Genomic DNA, 18,494 nt, shown 5'->3' with positions numbered 1-18,494 from the left:
TTTTAAAATATGTGGACCTTTTCAGAAAGGTGCCAGATGGCAATTTACATACCAATGTGTTTTAATAACTTCTAATTACGCGCGGCAAATAGTTAAATATTTTAGTAAACGAATCTAGTACATCCATTTTTATTATCTTCCATAAACCCTTCGATCACACAAACAACATTCTGAAACATACCCTACCATTGCTTTTGGAGTAATATGAATATTACTTAATGACGATAACAATATTAGAGTGCCATTTATATTTCACTTTAAAATTCTAGTTGTTTAAATGAGCAGACGTGACAAATTAATTTTTAGACGCCCTTATTAATCAGTTTTCATACTTTGTAATGATGGGAAAGGCAGGTAAAATATACTTTAACTTTACGGGTAACTTAAAATCTAAATCATAGCAACGTTTCTTCAATAACTCCGCAACGAAACCGCAAGCCAGTTAATCTTCCTCTAGCGGCTTGTTATTCGATTAAAGTTGCCAACTTGCGCCACTCATAATTATGTTTAGTCTGAACGCCTTTTCACTGCGCCATCAACGCGTGTTACCTAACGGCGAGCGCAGACGACCGACCAGCCCTACAAAAATTCACCTAGCAACGTTAATTAAAGGTACGGTTTCTGTTGGCATGTCACCAACTAGCTGATTCACTCTGATGTTCGTTGTCATAAACTCTAAGAAATCACTATACATAATACAGTGCATGGTGTACCGACTTTCATCAACACGAATACGATAGTTGTCTTCCTTTAAACCCCCTTCCCCTCCATCCCAATTGCAAATAACACATAGTTTCGTGCGATGTCGCATATTCTTAGTTATTTACTTACTTTTTTTTACTTTAATTAAGGTGGCGTAGTTTTACCCCTTTCGAGATGAAAGCTAATCGAAATATTATATTAATACATTTTACGTTTATTTTAGTTTTTTTTCAATGTCGAGTTAAAGTAGGTCACCAAAAAATCGGTCGTCTGCTCTCAACATTTCGAATACCTGTATCTTTACGAGCGTTATCGTTTATGGCCCGCCACGAAAAAAACTTAACCGTGTTAAAGTTTTATCCCTTGTTTTATTGAGTTTATACGTTTCAGTTGTGTTTTGGGGGTGAAATTAAATCCGTTTTTGGGAAAATAACATCTCTGTCTTTAAGTTTTAGGGGTGAGTTTTGTTGTTATTCGTTTTTTTACAGGCTATAAAAGTCTTATTAAGCAAAGCGTCACCAATTATTTGTGTAAAAGAATTGGGAGGAAATTCACCTAAATCTAGGTCACCTACTAGGTTCTTTGTTGACACTATAGGCTTGTTTATTAGTCAGCAAGTTGGTATATCATAGAGGGTCCCCATAACATTGCGCTACTAAATAAAACCAAATACTCGTATTTATCCTTCCTCTACCAACATTGTGCCAAAAAGCATCTATGAAAAACAAATTGCTTCGCCAAAATTATCGATTTTAATTTTCTGATTTTTCAATAAGTTTGTAGTAAAGTGCAAATATGTCGTGTGCATGAGTTTCCAACTGAAAGTATGATGTTGCCGCTGCGACGAAGTCTCTTGGAGCACTAGAGCGATTAGATTAATTGAAATTACTTTTTATTGATATTTATTTTGTTCGTAACTTACACTTTTTTCCATTTATGATTGAAGTATCTTATTGTAAACTGTTTTTAAGAAGTCAAGTATATGGTTTCATTGATTATCGCAATATCAAAATGACCTTGTATAGCTTAAGTCTTTTAGATAGGCATATGAAGCAAGGGGAGAGCCTTTTCTGAAAGCCAGAAGAATTAATAATTCCTTTCCTAATTTACTTCAAGTGGAAAAGAAACGTATAGTTGTCAGTTAAATTCTTTATAAACATAACTTCTAGATTCTTATAAAACACTAGGTACTCACGCCTTTTATCCTGAAGCTGTGGGCAGAGGTGCAACTTCAACACCAATTCACATGGTCGATGTTCCAAGGGTTCAGGCTAAGCGCTTTGCTTCCTTTATTGAGCGGACAGCCAAATTGTGGAATTTGCCATCGTTATGTCTATTTCCGCATAGATACAATTTGGGGCTCTTCAAATCGCGAGTGAATCGGTTTCGTCGTACCAAGCATGCTGGAACTTAGGCCGCATCATCGTTTACCATTAGTCCGTCAAACGCGACACCATTTAGTATAAACAAGACTCACTGTTCGCCGTGTACAAACAAAGTATGAACCTAAGTTGTCAAAGTAAAATAAATAACTTTATACAACTATATTTTTTTAAAAATTACATAACCCTTTTAGTGTGTTAATTTGAGCCGGAGATAGAAGCGTTCCAGCTAATTTGCGATTCTAACGAGGGCTCGAAATTCCACTTAGTATTACGAAACTCAGACGGTTTGGACAAAAGTAGCACGGGGTAGTAACTTATCTATGGAAGTATTAAAGTATGAAGCGCTCCGCTCATGCTATTGACTTTGCTGCTGTATATAGGCGATGGTGATGACGTACACCAGGTAATTTGTCCAACACCTACTGTTTTTACCGACTTCAAAAAAGGGAGGAGGTTATCAATTCGACTCCAAAATTGGTATCCAGTATATACTTGTAATATCATTTTTTTTTTTTTTTGTTTTGAGTGGTTTTTGAAGGCGGTTCAATTTTTTGATTTGTGGCCATAACAAGATAAGGGTCAGTACCATAATTTATACTAGGGTTAATAGAAGTTTTACACTAGCATAATTCAGTAGTTAAAAAAAAGAATAGTTGTAGGTATCTCTGTCTATAACTTTGAAACTTTGACTTAGGAATTTATATTTGTTGATGTTTTTAAAATACTTCAGAAGTTATGAATTATTGAATGCTTTATAAGATGTAAAGAAGTCCCGAGTAAAGTAATACAGAATAAACTATGTCAGAAGTAGGTCACCTAGAGTAACTTGGTCAATATTGCTTTAGCCTAACATAACACATTACCTTAAGTGGTAAGGGTACTTGAAATAAAAAGCGAATATTTTTTAAGTCATTTAAATATTCCAGATTGACTTTTGGGCTTATTTTTATTTTTATTTTATTTTATTTAGGAAAACAAACAGCACACATTAATAACATTTGAATTAAACATAATAATTTTTACATTAGTCAAACAGTTTCCACAAATATTTTTTCCAGATTGAGGACAGTTTTTAGGTTTTCGATGTTAGAATAAATAAAAATTACACAAGAGCTAGTACCAGAAAAATAACACCAAATTAACTTACACAGAATATAAAAAAAAAAATACAGAAAATAAAAATAAGTCAGTTAACTTTTCTAACAAGCTTTTTGTATTCTACTTCATAATGGACCGTCTTCTGTAAGTGCCATCATAAGTCATAACTAGTGTCCCATAACATGTACGATCAGCACTTTCAAGAAAAAATTCAGAGATTTCTTTTTCAATCAACATCAGGTTGAAAGTGTACTAAAGGCATAACTGCGGCACCTTTGACTCCCACATATTGCTGAGTAATATTGCAACAAGAATATACCGTTTAGCGAATATGGTAGAACCATGAGCTATTGTAGTTTATACATGGTTTATTGTAGACTAGGTGTTGCTCTCAGCTTCGCCCGCGTGAAAAGACCCAGAACAGCGTACGACAACGACTTCTATTTAGAAATCCATTATTTTTTTATAAGAGCAAATTACCGAAGTAAAACTACCCAGGGTATGGTCTAAATGTGTGCCAAATTTCAGCCAAATCTGTTTAGTTGTTATTGCGTTTATCTTCTTCTATCTATACTAATAATAAATCTGTAGAGAGGTCAATTCTGTACATGAAATATATTTCCAAAATAATAACTACCAGGGGGTGATTAGGGATCGATACTGATGCCAAAAATGCAATTGGTAAAATTTTTGTCTGTCTGTCTGTCTGTCTGTATAACCGTTATAGAAACAAAAACTACTCGACGGATTTTAACGAAACTTGGTACAATTATTTGTCATACTCCTGTGCTAGTTATAGTATACTTTTCATCACGCTACAATTAATAGGAGCAGAGTAGTGAAGGGAAATGTTGGGAAAACGGGAGAAGTTACTCCATTTTTTAAGCTTCCGTCGCGTGTGCAACCTTAATGGTTAAAGCTACACAGAAATCATGTATGACGGAAATGTTCTCCTTAAAATTATGTAAAAAAATATCCCACGACAGCATATGTCTATCTTTTATGGTTGACTAACAATAGCACGTGTAACTCCCGATAGCTTAGCAGTTCGAAGCTTTCTCATTATATTTGTCTACTGTTACGTTTATAACACTCTCAGTCATCCCTAATTAAAAAAGTTAACATTATTAAAATATTAATAAATATTACGCGCTAGCTCTCTTTCACTCTACCTTCAATATTTATCATTTTTAAGAGTCGGCAACCCTTATTTGCGGCCAGATTTAATTAGGTAACCGTGTATCATGATCAACAGAAAAAATTCAGCTTTAATTTGATGTATAGCTAATAAATATACATTATGAACGAGTAAATGTATCATAGTCATACCTGCTTACACCTGGCTGCGAAGAGGTGCGGCCAAGTGCGCAACGGCAACCGTGGTTTTTCAGAGTCTTTATGTGTATTGTCATGAAGTGGACGATATTTTATTTGAAAAACAAATGAATGAAATGTTTTCCGAAAAATCAATTAACAATAATTTAATTAAAAATATTTGCGGCCAAGTTTTAATAGGCAACCTAGTAGATATATATTCTTCTAAGCATAAATATGTGTAAGAATGTAGTTTTTAACATGTACTCGATGAGTGCACTAATTCTGCAGTGGGATCTCGTACTATAACATGTTATTTCCTCTTTAACTACAGGTACGTCCATTTTTTTTCAATTATTTATGTTATTTGAATTGTTAGCTTTTAAACGTGTTTCTTAAATCAAGTATATTATTTCTTTCTTTATTATTTTATTGCACTGAGTATCCTCACGTTCTAGCACCACCTATGTAAAGGAAGTTATATGTAGCCACTAGTCTCCCAAAAAAGATTTTTTTTCAGGCGAAGTGCTATAGACGATTCCATCGCAAGGCTAGAGACACACTACCTTATGGTTACATCATTATTCGTAGATGTATAAAAATAATCCTTATATGTATGTAGCCTTTAAAGTAAATTAATTTTTTCCATTAAAAACCAGCGTGTCGTCTTAAAGGTAAGTTTTTGACTTAAAATCTTACAATGAAAACGTCTAGACCAATAAAATCCCTTTGTAAAAATCCTTTGCTTTTAATACTGGGAGAGATTGAAGCTAATTTCGACAAGACGATCAACGTAGCTAAATAATTCCTTACCATACCTTCACAAGAACACACGATTCAATTGAGAGATTAACCGGAAACTAATCAAATACTTATAGGGCATATATATCTGTATTGTACAATAGAGCCCTTGCATAAATAAAGAGCTAAGTCGACGGACAATGCGGTATCCTTATGAATGAATAAACCATTCGGTCGGATTATAACGTCTAGAAGCCGAGGAATTAGAACTTGGAGATCGGGACGTCTTTTATATTATGAATGGTTTTGGGGAGAATATATTGGGAAGTTGTTGGACTTTGAATGTCCTTGCATTTAACAGAGATAAATAATAGTTCACGATAGATCAGTGGAGAATGGAATGGACTACAGAGACGAAGGTCCATGGGTTCTTTTCACGTATATAGGTTTCTTTATGATGTTTTCCTTTACCGGTACACCGAACGACTATAATTAATAGACAATATACATATAACGTTCGGACATCTGTTTCGGCAGACCGTTTTATTCTCAACTAGGCTACAGTGCACGATAATACCAACTGACCCAATAAAAATCATCAATCATCAATCAATCAAATCAACCAAATTCCATCACAACAAGAAGGTAAACAAATCAGAAAATTGACTAAAAACAATCCTAACAATATGAAGATACAAGACAGAAGCACTAAAGACATAAACAAATAAACGTAGTACGTTAATAAATCATCGCTCTCAGTGATAAAATTGACAAATACCCGTCCATAACTCAACGAACTGTCCCATTCATTAGTCGGTGTTATTTTGAAACAAAGGCGTTGACGGCCGCACTCAGATCCCAATCTTAATGTGAATAAATTACTTGTTACAGCCGCTTTGTTTGCAAGTTACACTATCGCCTACAGATCAATCCACTTAACTCACTTAATAGTCGTAATAACGTGCTGGGGACGATAAATGAAAGAAATTTTGGACACATTATGTAGAAATCAAAATGAATTATTGCTGGGTTGTATAATTGATATGAATTTTTTATACAGCAAAGTGTCCATTGCGCCTGATGGTAAGTGGAGTGGAGACTAATAGAATGTCGACTGACCCGTCGGCAATAGACACAATTATGCCGGCCTGTTGAAACCGGATATACACAGGCTAATCCCGGAACGGGAAAGACTTATATGTGCCGCTGTGGCGGGTTTTTACACCTTGTGCACGGTGGTCACTATCCGGGCGGATATAAAGTATATCCTACCGCCAACAAAAACGTTTCAAGGTATTTCACGATTAATTATAAGATTAATAATCTTAGTTGAATTTATATTTAAAATTTCATTGCTCACTAGGATTTTGCTAGCGGTTGCCAGAGAAAAATCATTCTTTGGAAAAAATGCTGCTTATCAATTATCAGGGATAAAATGTACCTAGCCTATATTAGTTAGACCTTAGACTATAAACAATACATCCAAGTGTGTGCAGCGTTTTTACTCCTATCAAATATTTGCATTTTAAATAAGATAAGTAGGAGAAGGACTTCTGATAGACAGGAACCCTGTTCCGACTATGGGGCGAATTCGTCTTTTCAATTTACAAGGATTCTTCTCGAAGGACAGCTTTGGTAGCCATATAGATAAAACTTGATTTTTTTACTCTTTTACCTATGTGGCCATTCAAATTCAAATAATATTTATTTTAGTAAACAGGTAGGATTATAGTATTACGCATTTATAATTACAGAACAAGTATGAGCCGATATGATAGCATACATTGAAGGTGTACTTCGATTAAAACGCACGTAATTGCAAAAAGGCGGATATGCCCCCGTAGATGGAATAAAGCCCCATGAATTTATACTCAAATATCATACCATGGGACAGAAATATGTTCAGCAAATTGTAAATACATTTTTACGACTCCGTTCCTTTAGGAATAAGGGTGAGATTATATATGTAATTTCATTACAAGATATTAGTTGCACAACATCCATGAGTCCCTAGGGATATGTAATAGCATTCACGGTGCATGTCAGGAATCTATACATAGTGTTAACTTGACATATAAGTACACACCTTAGCTTCTGAGGGATAGGCTGAGATGTTAATACTGCATCCACCGTAGATATTCGACGAAAACATCGTAAGAAATCCTAAATAACTGAGAAATATTCATAAGAATTTTGAAGATATGTGAAGTCTGCCAACCTACAATATGCCAGCGTGCTGGACTAAGACCTAAATCTGTTTAGTAGAAAAGGCCCATGCTCAGAGTGGGCAAGATTTATATACATTATAAAGAGTTGGTATTAACTTCCGATGAATAAAATTAAATGATCATTTGATATTGTTATAAAAATGTAGTCCCAGGTGACTTGTGGTCTTGTGAAATTATAACTCACCCAATCTTCTATTAGTCGACCAGGAACCGAACCCAGAATTTCAGTTCATATAAACTCTACTACTAGACCGATAAACCCATTGTAAATACCTAACATGTTATTCATCAACTCCTATACCCATGCCAATGTGAGAATTGTGTTTTATTTGTATAGACAGCAACTTTTAAAGGTAATAGTTTTTAGAGCATCGAATACCATTGTTTAGTTTTGTAGAGATTTGTAGAGAGATTTTCGATTGAAAATGTTTTGGCAAAAGCACCGGGCGATATAGGCAATTTGTACTTGTTTTGTTAAACGGAATAACAAGTTCGACTAGGGAGGTTATTACGAAGAGGATTTCAATTATGTCGTAAAACAAACACACAACATCACGCATTTATTCCCAAAGGGGTATGCAGAGGCGCAACCAGGGCACCCACTTTTCGCCAAGTGTGTTCCGTCCCGTGATGTGATAGGGGGCGAGCATATCGCCATTTCGGGCACAAGTAAAACAAACATGTCGGAAATATAAAGATCCCAGCAAAAACGAGTGACATTCTATCTGAAGTCTACTCCACTCACCGTCGGGTGCAGTAAGGTCGCTTTGTTGTCAGTAAAAAAAAAATACCAAGTTTCGCAATATCAAGTTCATTTAACCCCTCTAATGTCATAAATCTATCAAATCCCAAGTAAACTCTAGCAGACATCATTTACACGACTTGTCTCATAATGAAAACAAATTTACATTGTACATTATTGACGTGAGTATTAACATTATGATTATGATTTATTTATTTTTTAATTGATTTGAATGACGAGACGAGCTTGTGGTACGCCTGATGGTAAGCGATACGACCACCCATAAACAGTAGAAACACCACCCAACAGCTTAAATTACCAAGTATTGTTTATTATTCCACTGCGCTCGCCGTCCTGAAACATGAGATGTTAAGTCTCATTATGTCCAGAAGTTACCTAGTAGTGACATCAATCTATCCAGATCATAATAAAAGATGCACCAATCTTGATTAATTTGTTATAAAATCATCAGCCTGTTGTTATCCTATGGAAGGCACCTAAATAATTATTAATCACAGAATTTACGCAATGTTAACGCAAAATAAACACTTCACCCTTTAATAATGATCACCGCAAATTCAATTAAACATTCAGTGGTCTTTCTCACTAATTCTTAAAGTTAATTCTAAACTGTCTCTTTATTGACTTTGTACTTTTGTTCGGATTCTAAATCAAACGGCATTTTGAATAAACACAAATAATTTTGTGTATTTAATTAACTTTCGAGGATTCGTTGGGAGTTTAAAATGTTTCGCTAGGGCTTACCCTGCCAAGTTTTGTTTCGGTCTGGGAGACGTTGTAGCCAGGGTAATTACTGGGTGTTATGTGACTTGTCTAATGTCTCGGGGTAACCTGTTTCAACGCCAGGCATTTGCTAAGTTCCGAGTTGTGGTGCTGTTCTTTAGCAGGCGTGGGGCGTGAAGAACTCACGACTGAAAATAAACTGTTACTACCCTGCCTTTTTCCTTGCCTTTTAATTCCATTTATTTTAAGCAATTGGTTACAATCGTGAAGAGTGGTTCTTGCTCCTTTAGCAATTAGCAACCAGTACACCAGAAATCAGGAATTTAAGACTTTTTTTTAATTAAACCTGTGCCTCCATGGACATTGTAATTAATAAAATAGCAGTAAAGACTTTCAGGATCGGTCGCCTAACAGAACAAATGGTTTATCTCGCTTTTCATCTGTTAAGTTAGTAAAGATGTTTGTTATTAATGAACTCCTAAACTGCACAATGGATTTCGATGAAAGGCACTGTCAAAGGTAAATTAAATCTTGATTTAGTATCACTTTTTATATACAGTGAAGAGTAAGAATCCAGAAACTTCACGTAAAATCAACGAGGTCAATGTAGTTCAAAAATACTTTATATTAGATGTAACAACTACAATTAAGAGAAAATCAACACTTACAAAGTACAGTGCAGCTATAAAGATAAAGAACAGACAGCGCTCACATAAATTTGTATACAATAAACGCATTGTTCAACCAAGCTGAGTTACAAGCGGTAGTTTTGCAATTCTAACTTTACCTCATATCGGTTTCTGGACGGATGATTCGGCGGCTGAAGTTATTTGGGCCGAGGCATAAACAGAAGCGGGAAAACGTGGGTATAAAAGAAGCCTATTAACAATAAAGTCAATAATATTAAGTGAATTACTATTTAAGCGGGTGAATATAGCAATTCAAGTATCTAGTTCTAATGACTATTATTAATAATAGGATTTTGTATAACAAATGCAGGAAACTGAACTGCACTCATCCTATATGTGTATTTGGAATTAATCTTTTATAGAAGAAAGGGCAAATAAATTTGTAGTACAAATATACAAAATGGTACATAACATTGAACACACTGCTGCTTGCGGCAGAATTACACTAGGTGATAGATACCGTTTTAGATGATTCACCAAAAACCACTGATTAAATACTTCAGCTAACCGTACAATAAAACATATTATAGCTATACATTTGCTGGTAGTAAGATGTATTTATATCCGCCCGAATAGTGTACACAAGGTGTTGAAACCCGCCATAGTGGCCTATGTAAGTGTGGCACGTTCCCGGGATCAGCCTATGTATATCCGGTTCTAATAGGCCGGCGTAATTGTGACGACTGCCAAGAGGTAATCGTCTCTCGTCAGTCGACGTTCTATTGAATTCCACTCCACTTACCATCAAGTGCAGTGGGGTCTGTTGCTGTGCTAAACTGAAAACATGTTCTAATCAAATCTAACCTCAAAAAGAAAACTAAAACTGTAATCGCTCGTACCTTAACCAGTCACCGAGACGTATGACTTTCTGATACACTGGGCACGGAGCCTGCATATTTGTGTTGGTGTAAAACAGTTTCGCTGACCAACGCCGATTCGCGCTGTTATTCGCATATTTATATCTTCACGGGCCGCGAATATTCCACCGTTCCATTTTGTACAGTTCTTTGAGCGTTAGGCAGTTTTAAATCAAGCGGGTTGTTCGTAGACTAGGAAAATGAGTTATAAAATTATATCGTTTGGTATGCGGATATGATGGTAAATACTATATCTGGTTGCACATAATCGGTTTCACTGTGCGTGCATGATTGACGTTTTAAGAAAAAGATTTTTTTAAAAAGGAGAATTTATTTGGTAGTTTAAAGCGAAAAAATAAAGCTGAACTTGACATTATTTTTGTCGATGAAGTTTTTTTTGTTGGCTATGCAATATAAATTATAATTATACTTTACTGTATAATTTCTCCAAAATTGATAACCGATCTCATATACATTCTTAAAACATATGACAAATAAACTTAAAGACTAATAAAACTATGATTAACAGAAACCGCAAAGTTTATCACAAAAAAGTGGAGTTTATTATAATTTTTTGTATGAAATTCTAGGTAGCTAAAACATATTTTTTCTCAACTAGTTACTAAAACAGAAATAGAACTAAATAATATTAAGCTTATATGCCACAATGCCCTTCACAACCAACAAGACTCCTTTTCGACGTCCATCTACTCGCAAGAACTATATAAGTATATTATGTATAGTAATAACTAGGCTGATTCCAGAACGCGACACTCACCTTAGCCTCTATAAAGAGTTTTACACGTTGTACGGTAGTCGCTAGCCTAACAAATATCCTACCAGCAGAGTGTATACACTAGCTGACTTCAAAACCAAGGAACTAGATTTTACACCAATTCAAAGTTGAAATTTAAATTCGCAATACGTGACCCGAGTCAATACAGTGTATAGAAGTTATTCTCTACGTGCCGCAACCGACGAGCGCACGTTTGTGACGGCATGGGCACGAACTCCAATTTCGCTTCTTTAAAAAGGCAAATCTTACTTTAGGATTTAACAGGATTTCCTATTACTGCTTGATCCTGAAGGATTTGGGAGTTTCGTTTTTGAAAAGCTTAGGAATAGATCGGGCTCGAATAACGTTCTGGATTAATTGGAACGAGTAAATATCAATGTTTGGTCGGTTCGTTTGCTGACAGCTGAATGATCTACATGTGAAATAAACTAAAAATAGACTGCCTCTGCGTAGTATTACAGTACGACTGTAGTGCTGAGGTTTTTGGTTCGATCTCCGGGTCAGGCAAAGTGATATTGGGTTTTTCTACTCAATATTAGTTTGGAATTTATGACCGATATGGCGATAGGCTCGCCCCCTGTCACATCATGGGACAGAATACACACGGCGAAAATTGGGTAAACAAGTTACGGCTCTGTCTACTCTTTCGGGAATAAAAGGCGTGAGTGTATGTGCAATAAACTGATCCAGTGCATGTTGGTAGATTACCATAACCAGACTCATATGATACCTCAGAATGATTACTTTGGAAAGACGGTTATTGAACTCATACATTTCTATGCTAGCTTAGATTATACAGATCATTAGTAATTATTGGTTATTTGACTTAACCTAATATAAAACCTTGCAAGTCTCATATACTGCCAATTATAATAATAAGATGCTGACCTTGGGCTCCAAAAATTATGTCCTCAGCGCTGACATCCAAGATGCTATATTTCATCCAATTCGTAACAATAATTCAATAAAGGTCGCTGACGGAGCGAATATTTTAATCAAGAATAACGTATTATCAAATTATCTGTCGGCACGTGATACTTCTCTGTCCCTCCCCCAACTTAATTATGCTCATTAGGTGCACTCTATGATAATGGACCTTATTCATCATTCGCTTTATTAGATCAACTCCGAAATTAAGTGTTTTAGCAACTTTTGCAATATTTTTTTATGTAAAGAATATCGAAAGAAGTTCCAGACTTAAACCAATCTTATATATTTATAATAATCTCAACTAAGATAAAGAAATCTCAATAGCAGATAAGAAAAGAACATGTAGTTAAATGACATTTAATCTTGTAATGAAGAAAGTAAGACAGCAATTAGTTAAACACTAATCAGTAGCGTTTATGGATACTAGTTAAATCTTTAAATATCCAATCATAATACATCAGCAACTGATCCGTAACACCGGGATTCAAGACCCACTCCCGCAGGACCCATCGGAATATCAGCCAATATCGGATAAAAGGGCGTCAGCGAAGCAATAAACGCAACTTCTTCCCCGACTTTGAAAGTGGCTCGTGTAGTTTTAATCCATTTAGTACTTGGAAGATAAATTCGGTTGTGAATTACGGCTTTAATAATTGCCATTTATTGCTTGCCAGGGCCAAGTTTTGTGCTAATGGAATGGGTGTGACTTTGTATTAATAAAATGTCTTGAAATAAAACTATTTTACGGTTTTTATCGCGGTTTTTTATATTACAATTTTCTCCCAGCGTTTCAAAAACTTTGGAGCCTTCATGGTCACAGGGGGATTGAACCATAAAATAGTTTTATTTCAATGTCTTAACATTCACGTAAATATAAGAAATTATTATTAAAAAGTCGTGTTCTTGTCTTAAAATTTCTACCAGCTTTTGTTCCGTGAGAAATTGTTTTAATGAAAGTACTACAAGAAACTTTAACTTTCTGATATAACAAGGAGCCTTTGTCATCCTACAGCCCATTTATTATAATGATATGTAAAAAGTTATAGTCGCTCAGCGTGAATATAGTGTAATCCAAAATACTTTTACATTTGGCAGTCTACCATTAGTAAAGATAGAAGGTATCCTACAAAATAGGTCAAGCAGCTCGATCAAAATAGCAACCTTACACAATGTGTTGCACCGTCATATAAAAAAATTAGACCAGGGCTAATAGAAGAATATACTTTTCTATTAGAAATTAGCGAAAACATTTTAAAGCCTACTCTTCAGTCCATTATCAACAAAGTTTTCAAATGATTAATTATATTTGTTTAGGGCCTACGTCACCAAAGTCCTTAAATTTTCCTTTATTGAATCCCAGTGCGTGAATTTCAGTAGTTTATTCATTATCGTCTCTTGGTTTAGTTCAATTATATTACTTTAGAACAACAATCTTGTTTGGATCTCGCGTCAACTTCTACGAAATTGTGAATTCCAAATTTAGGATAGAAAAATGATTATAAAAATTTAAATTCGTTTCATCATTGTAAAGAAAATCAGCAGTTGTTACGTCAGTGAAAATGCTAATAACCTCAAAAACCTGACCCTGTGTAAAACCTCGTTCGTTTCCTCAAAGATTGGCCTCGCATCTAGAAGCACCTAGAGGTCCATAAATGCTTAGGATTACTGAATTCATGTAGTTTTCTAACGTTACATTAGCAACAACCTCTATTTCTGTGCGCAGGTGTATAGACCTATAAATTACGCACTAGCAATATCAAACTACGGTCCCTCAAACTAAAATCTGACCTTTGAACTACAAAGTAATAAATAACTTGTGTTAATCCAGTTAAACTTGATTGAAGAGCGGTTAGGTATTTAGGCATAATCAAGGTCTAGGCTGGAAGGCTATTTATTATGAATAGCCGCAGTAAAGGGTCCCTCGGCCGCAACTCCTAAGCATTGACCATTTCATTGCCGCCCTTGAAGGCTTTGTAGCCCCGTTCTGGGATTAGTTTTTGTTATATTCCAGCTGTATTGTCTAAGACGGTTTTACTGATCCAATATTGGGTTTTATTTTTATTTCGTTTCTGTACTTTTTATAAGATGATTTCAATCCTAATGTTGCGAAATATTGTGAGGATGATTACAAATTATTTTATTTAAATAAATAATTAGATTTGGATGAAATTGACAAACTGATAGATCTTGATTCTTAAACAGATGTTCTCAGACTCAGCCTCGCTAACGTATGTTATCAAAACACTAATCAATAAGTTGGTTAAGTTGTTAACTTGTTATGTGGCACTGTAATGAATGTACTAACGGATACTAACGATCTAGCCACACTACATGCTAACTTGAACCTAACTTTTGAGGATCGTAAACTGTTGCTCGACCGCATTGAGGTTGAGGTTGTAGCTTGCAACGCGCTAGTGAGCACAACACAAATTTATTAGACGAGGAAGATTTATGATGATTTATGTTTTATTAAATTCAAATTGCATCAGAACTTGGGGAAGTAGTAAAGCAATATATTTGTATGGTAATTATTTTCATTTCCCTTAAAAAATGCCTAGCCAACTCCAGATTTACGAAAAAGATATGTTCAGCAAAGATTTTGATTTATTGTGATGAGAACAAAAAATATATAAGTTCCTTTATGATCTTTAAACCGTTAAGACGTTATCATATTAATCTTTTGAAACGTATGTCAAGTAACGTATGAAATTGTATCATCGATGCGAATCATCAAAACAATATCTCTATTATATTCTATAAATATTACACAACGTTCTAATCAAACTGAACACAAAGAACAATCCAACCCACATTGTCTGCAACTCCATCTCAGAATCCGCTCGCCGCCTAGTTACCGCCTCCCGCTGGCCACATTCTGGCCGCAATTTGACAAATTGATTCGGCACAGTTCATGTTACGGATCCCTTACAATTATTGGATCCAGATCGGACCCTTGATAACGGCCTCGTGCCGACAAATTGCTGTTCCCCTTGTTTTCTAAATGTTTTATTAGTAATTTCAACGTTAATTACTTTTATTGGGTCCTAGTATGCTTAATGTTCGATTCTGCGGGCTTTTAAATGCGGTTAAAATTTCGAATATTATAGTAACAAAAACTTTTTGTGGATTTTAAATAGATTTCGAACGTTTTGATTCTGAAATTTGAATCAAATCATACAAAACGAGAGTATGATTACCCGATTTCGGCGAAGCAAAGAAGGATAACACAAATACATTAAAGTACGGGGTTTGATCCAAAAAGTGTAGAGTAGTTCAAATGTAATATCCAGTATCCGCTATCGAGAAACGTTACGTCCCTGTGCAGTTAAAAGAATTATGTCGAATTATCTTACTATATACACAAAGTATCCGAACAGGTTTAAAAAGGCCGGCATAATTGTGTCGACTGGCATGGAATAATCTTCTCTCGTCAGTCGACACTCTATCTGGACACTACTTCACTGCCATCATGTGCAAACGGAATACTTTCTGTCTGTATACAAAATATATCATTCAACAATAACAAATGCAACCATATACTGCAGAGGTAAGACACTTATGCTAACATTATGCCAAAAACCATCCATAAATAACGAATATTTTCCAAAAAAATACCGATATTACTTTTCTGATTTTAGCTGAGTTTACCATTCGCCTGATGGTAAGCGATACGCCCATAAACAGTGGAATCACAATCCGACACCTTGGATTACAAAGTATTGTTTGGTATTCCACTGCGCTCGCCATTCTAAGACATGAGATGTTAACTTTTTCATTTTGCAACTACAGTTTGAGTAGCTTATTGTAAAGTGTGGCAATGACGTATTTACAGTTTCATTTAGTAACGCAATGTCGAAATGACTGTAAAAAATATTTAACTTACAATAATAAATAAATCATTTTAAAGGCAATGTCTATTGTGCTCGTATGCTATGTATCTTGTATAATCCTGTCGATGCAAAAGATTAACGGATTTGTATAATATCCAGAGGATAAAATACTTGGCTTTGGATTAACACATTTTTGTCTACGGTATCTCACAAATTTATTAATTACAAAAATGATACTTTAATGGGACCTTAAATTATAGACCAAAATGTATCACTGCAAAATTCAATAGTTAATTCAAAGATAATGAGTTTTGAAAAATTTTGATTAAAAAATAATGCAACAAAAGAAAATTCTTAAAATATTATGATTTTAATTTATTATTTTGTAATAACATATATTATGTAATGATAATAAGCCAGTGTAAGAGTTTAAACAAAAATATATTTACACACTAAAAATCACAATCTTTTTAAAACAAGTGTTACTCATTCCTTTCGGATCCAATTACATTTTAGTTTATTCATTGTATTTACATTTCAAACATATAAATTGCACATTGGAACAAAAACTTGCACAAAACAAAATAAAACCTAAAACTCTCATAACACGGTCGTTCAAAATTTGAAAACTATTTGAAAATGGAAATTTCGCGAACCCACCAATCCCGGGTGAGATAAACATTTTCAACTGACGCTATTGGTTGGCAAAAAATGTTTATGGCTCAGCGGCGAGCTACAACTATCGGGTTCTTTGTGTTATCCAGGATGAATGAGAATAAAAGTGTATTGGGTCGAGTACACGCCTGGCCCGCACACCTGGGAATAACACCGCTTGTCTCGGAGCTGTACACCGTATGAATATTATATAGAACGGAATTTATAGATAGGTAGATCTTTAATAGTACACTGGCGAAGTTTATAAAAACTACAGAAATACTATGGAATGTATCAACTATGAAGTTTTATATATCTATGTTTGAATTGTATGATAATATTTTTGCATTGGATTAAATTCCGGTTAAGTTAATATTGTAAATAAATAAAAAATCAACAACAACAAACAACCGTTTGACCGCTAAAGACGCAGCGCAAATGCTTTACTCATTGATACGCGTGTTAGATCCTCAAGTCTTAAATATAAATAAATGATATCGAAGACTTCATAACAAATGAGCATATAGACAAAAGTTCAGTTTTACCGAAGCCACAAAAATGTTAATAAAACAAAACTAATAGATTGTATATTAAATATAAGTGATGCCAAAAAATTGTGTTCTAAATATCAGCCTTATTAATACTTCAAATTTTATTCACGTTTTTATCGCTCCTCTAAAACTAAATTTGTCTTTACGTCCATTTGTTAAGCCCTCGATATGCTAAATTATTTTACAATTTACGGCATACCATAGGTAGTAAATCATGTTCCAAAAAACATGCAATACATAACATTGTAATTTATTGTTATATTTTAGTGGATAATTTTATGTTTGTTCTTTGAAGACTAGACTAAGCTGTTTCTTTTTTACATATCACTCCCTCACCTTTTTTTAAGTAATTTTTATTTCAATTAAATCATACTAAGTATAAATTCGTCGACAAACGTAACATGTTTGCAGCAAAATCTCAAATATAATTCAAAAATCCGCATAGAACCTTAATTCAAAACGTATTCTGCGTGAAAAATCATTGAACCCATAGGATGGCCAGCTCTTCGCAACCTTAAATTTCCAAATGCACGTGCTAAAATCCCGTCACATTTGCCGGTCGCAAATTCCCGGTAAAATATCCACGCGGGCCGGAATAGCGGCGGTGGCGCGGTCAGGGTTGTCACAGCGCAAGAATTCATGCGATTTGTACGGCATTTTATAGACAGCATCGTTATGAAAACGCTTAGAATTCCCTCCACAATGGATACTAGATTCCGTATGTTTCATTTTACCTGGTAGATTTGTTGGCAAAAATAGGGTTGCTACGTCGGAATTTTAATTTTAAATTTATATTTGGTTTGTTGTAGATATATTTTTTGACACGATAAAATTTAAATCTGATCTGAAATCTGAATCATGCGACTCATATTTTAGAGTCATCTTTCCCAGGACACATCGAAGCGACATCCGAACGTAAATGCAATTCTAATTGTAAAGTCAACCTACGGAAAATCTACTTTTCTACGTTTGTTTCAATGAGCAGATTCACGCGAAAATGCACCAGTTAACCCCAGGAGGCAAGTCGCTGAAGCAATCCTCTGTACCTTCGTTTTATGTACGGTGGTCAACATCAGGCCCGGAACAAAAAAAGTCTAGACAGATGTCATAGCGAAGTAAGACATCATGCTTTTTTAGCATTATATATTTTTTACATGCTGAATTAAACACAAATCACTTATATCAAGTCTCGCCACGAGAACTACAAAACATATTTCCTTAAACTACAAATGC

General features: G+C 34.8%; 1 protein-coding gene across 1 annotated transcript in view; it reads right to left on the bottom strand.

Moving 5' to 3' along the window:
- Nucleotides 1-10,788, bottom strand: part of LOC115442004 (protein O-mannosyl-transferase TMTC1) — a 117,297-nt gene extending 106,509 nt beyond the window's left edge. Inside the window, exon 1 of the mRNA XM_037441594.1 lies at nucleotides 10,483-10,788. The gene's annotated coding sequence lies outside the window, so the exon portion shown is untranslated. The remainder of the gene's footprint in view (nucleotides 1-10,482) is intronic.
- Nucleotides 10,789-18,494: the final 7,706 nt, after the last annotated feature.

Source organism: Manduca sexta, chromosome 22 (assembly GCF_014839805.1).
Source record: "Manduca sexta isolate Smith_Timp_Sample1 chromosome 22, JHU_Msex_v1.0, whole genome shotgun sequence".
NCBI classification, from domain to species: Eukaryota; Metazoa; Arthropoda; class Insecta; order Lepidoptera; family Sphingidae; genus Manduca; species Manduca sexta.
Note: the sequence above shows the minus strand (reverse complement) of the source record. Positions and strands in the feature narration are given on the sequence as shown.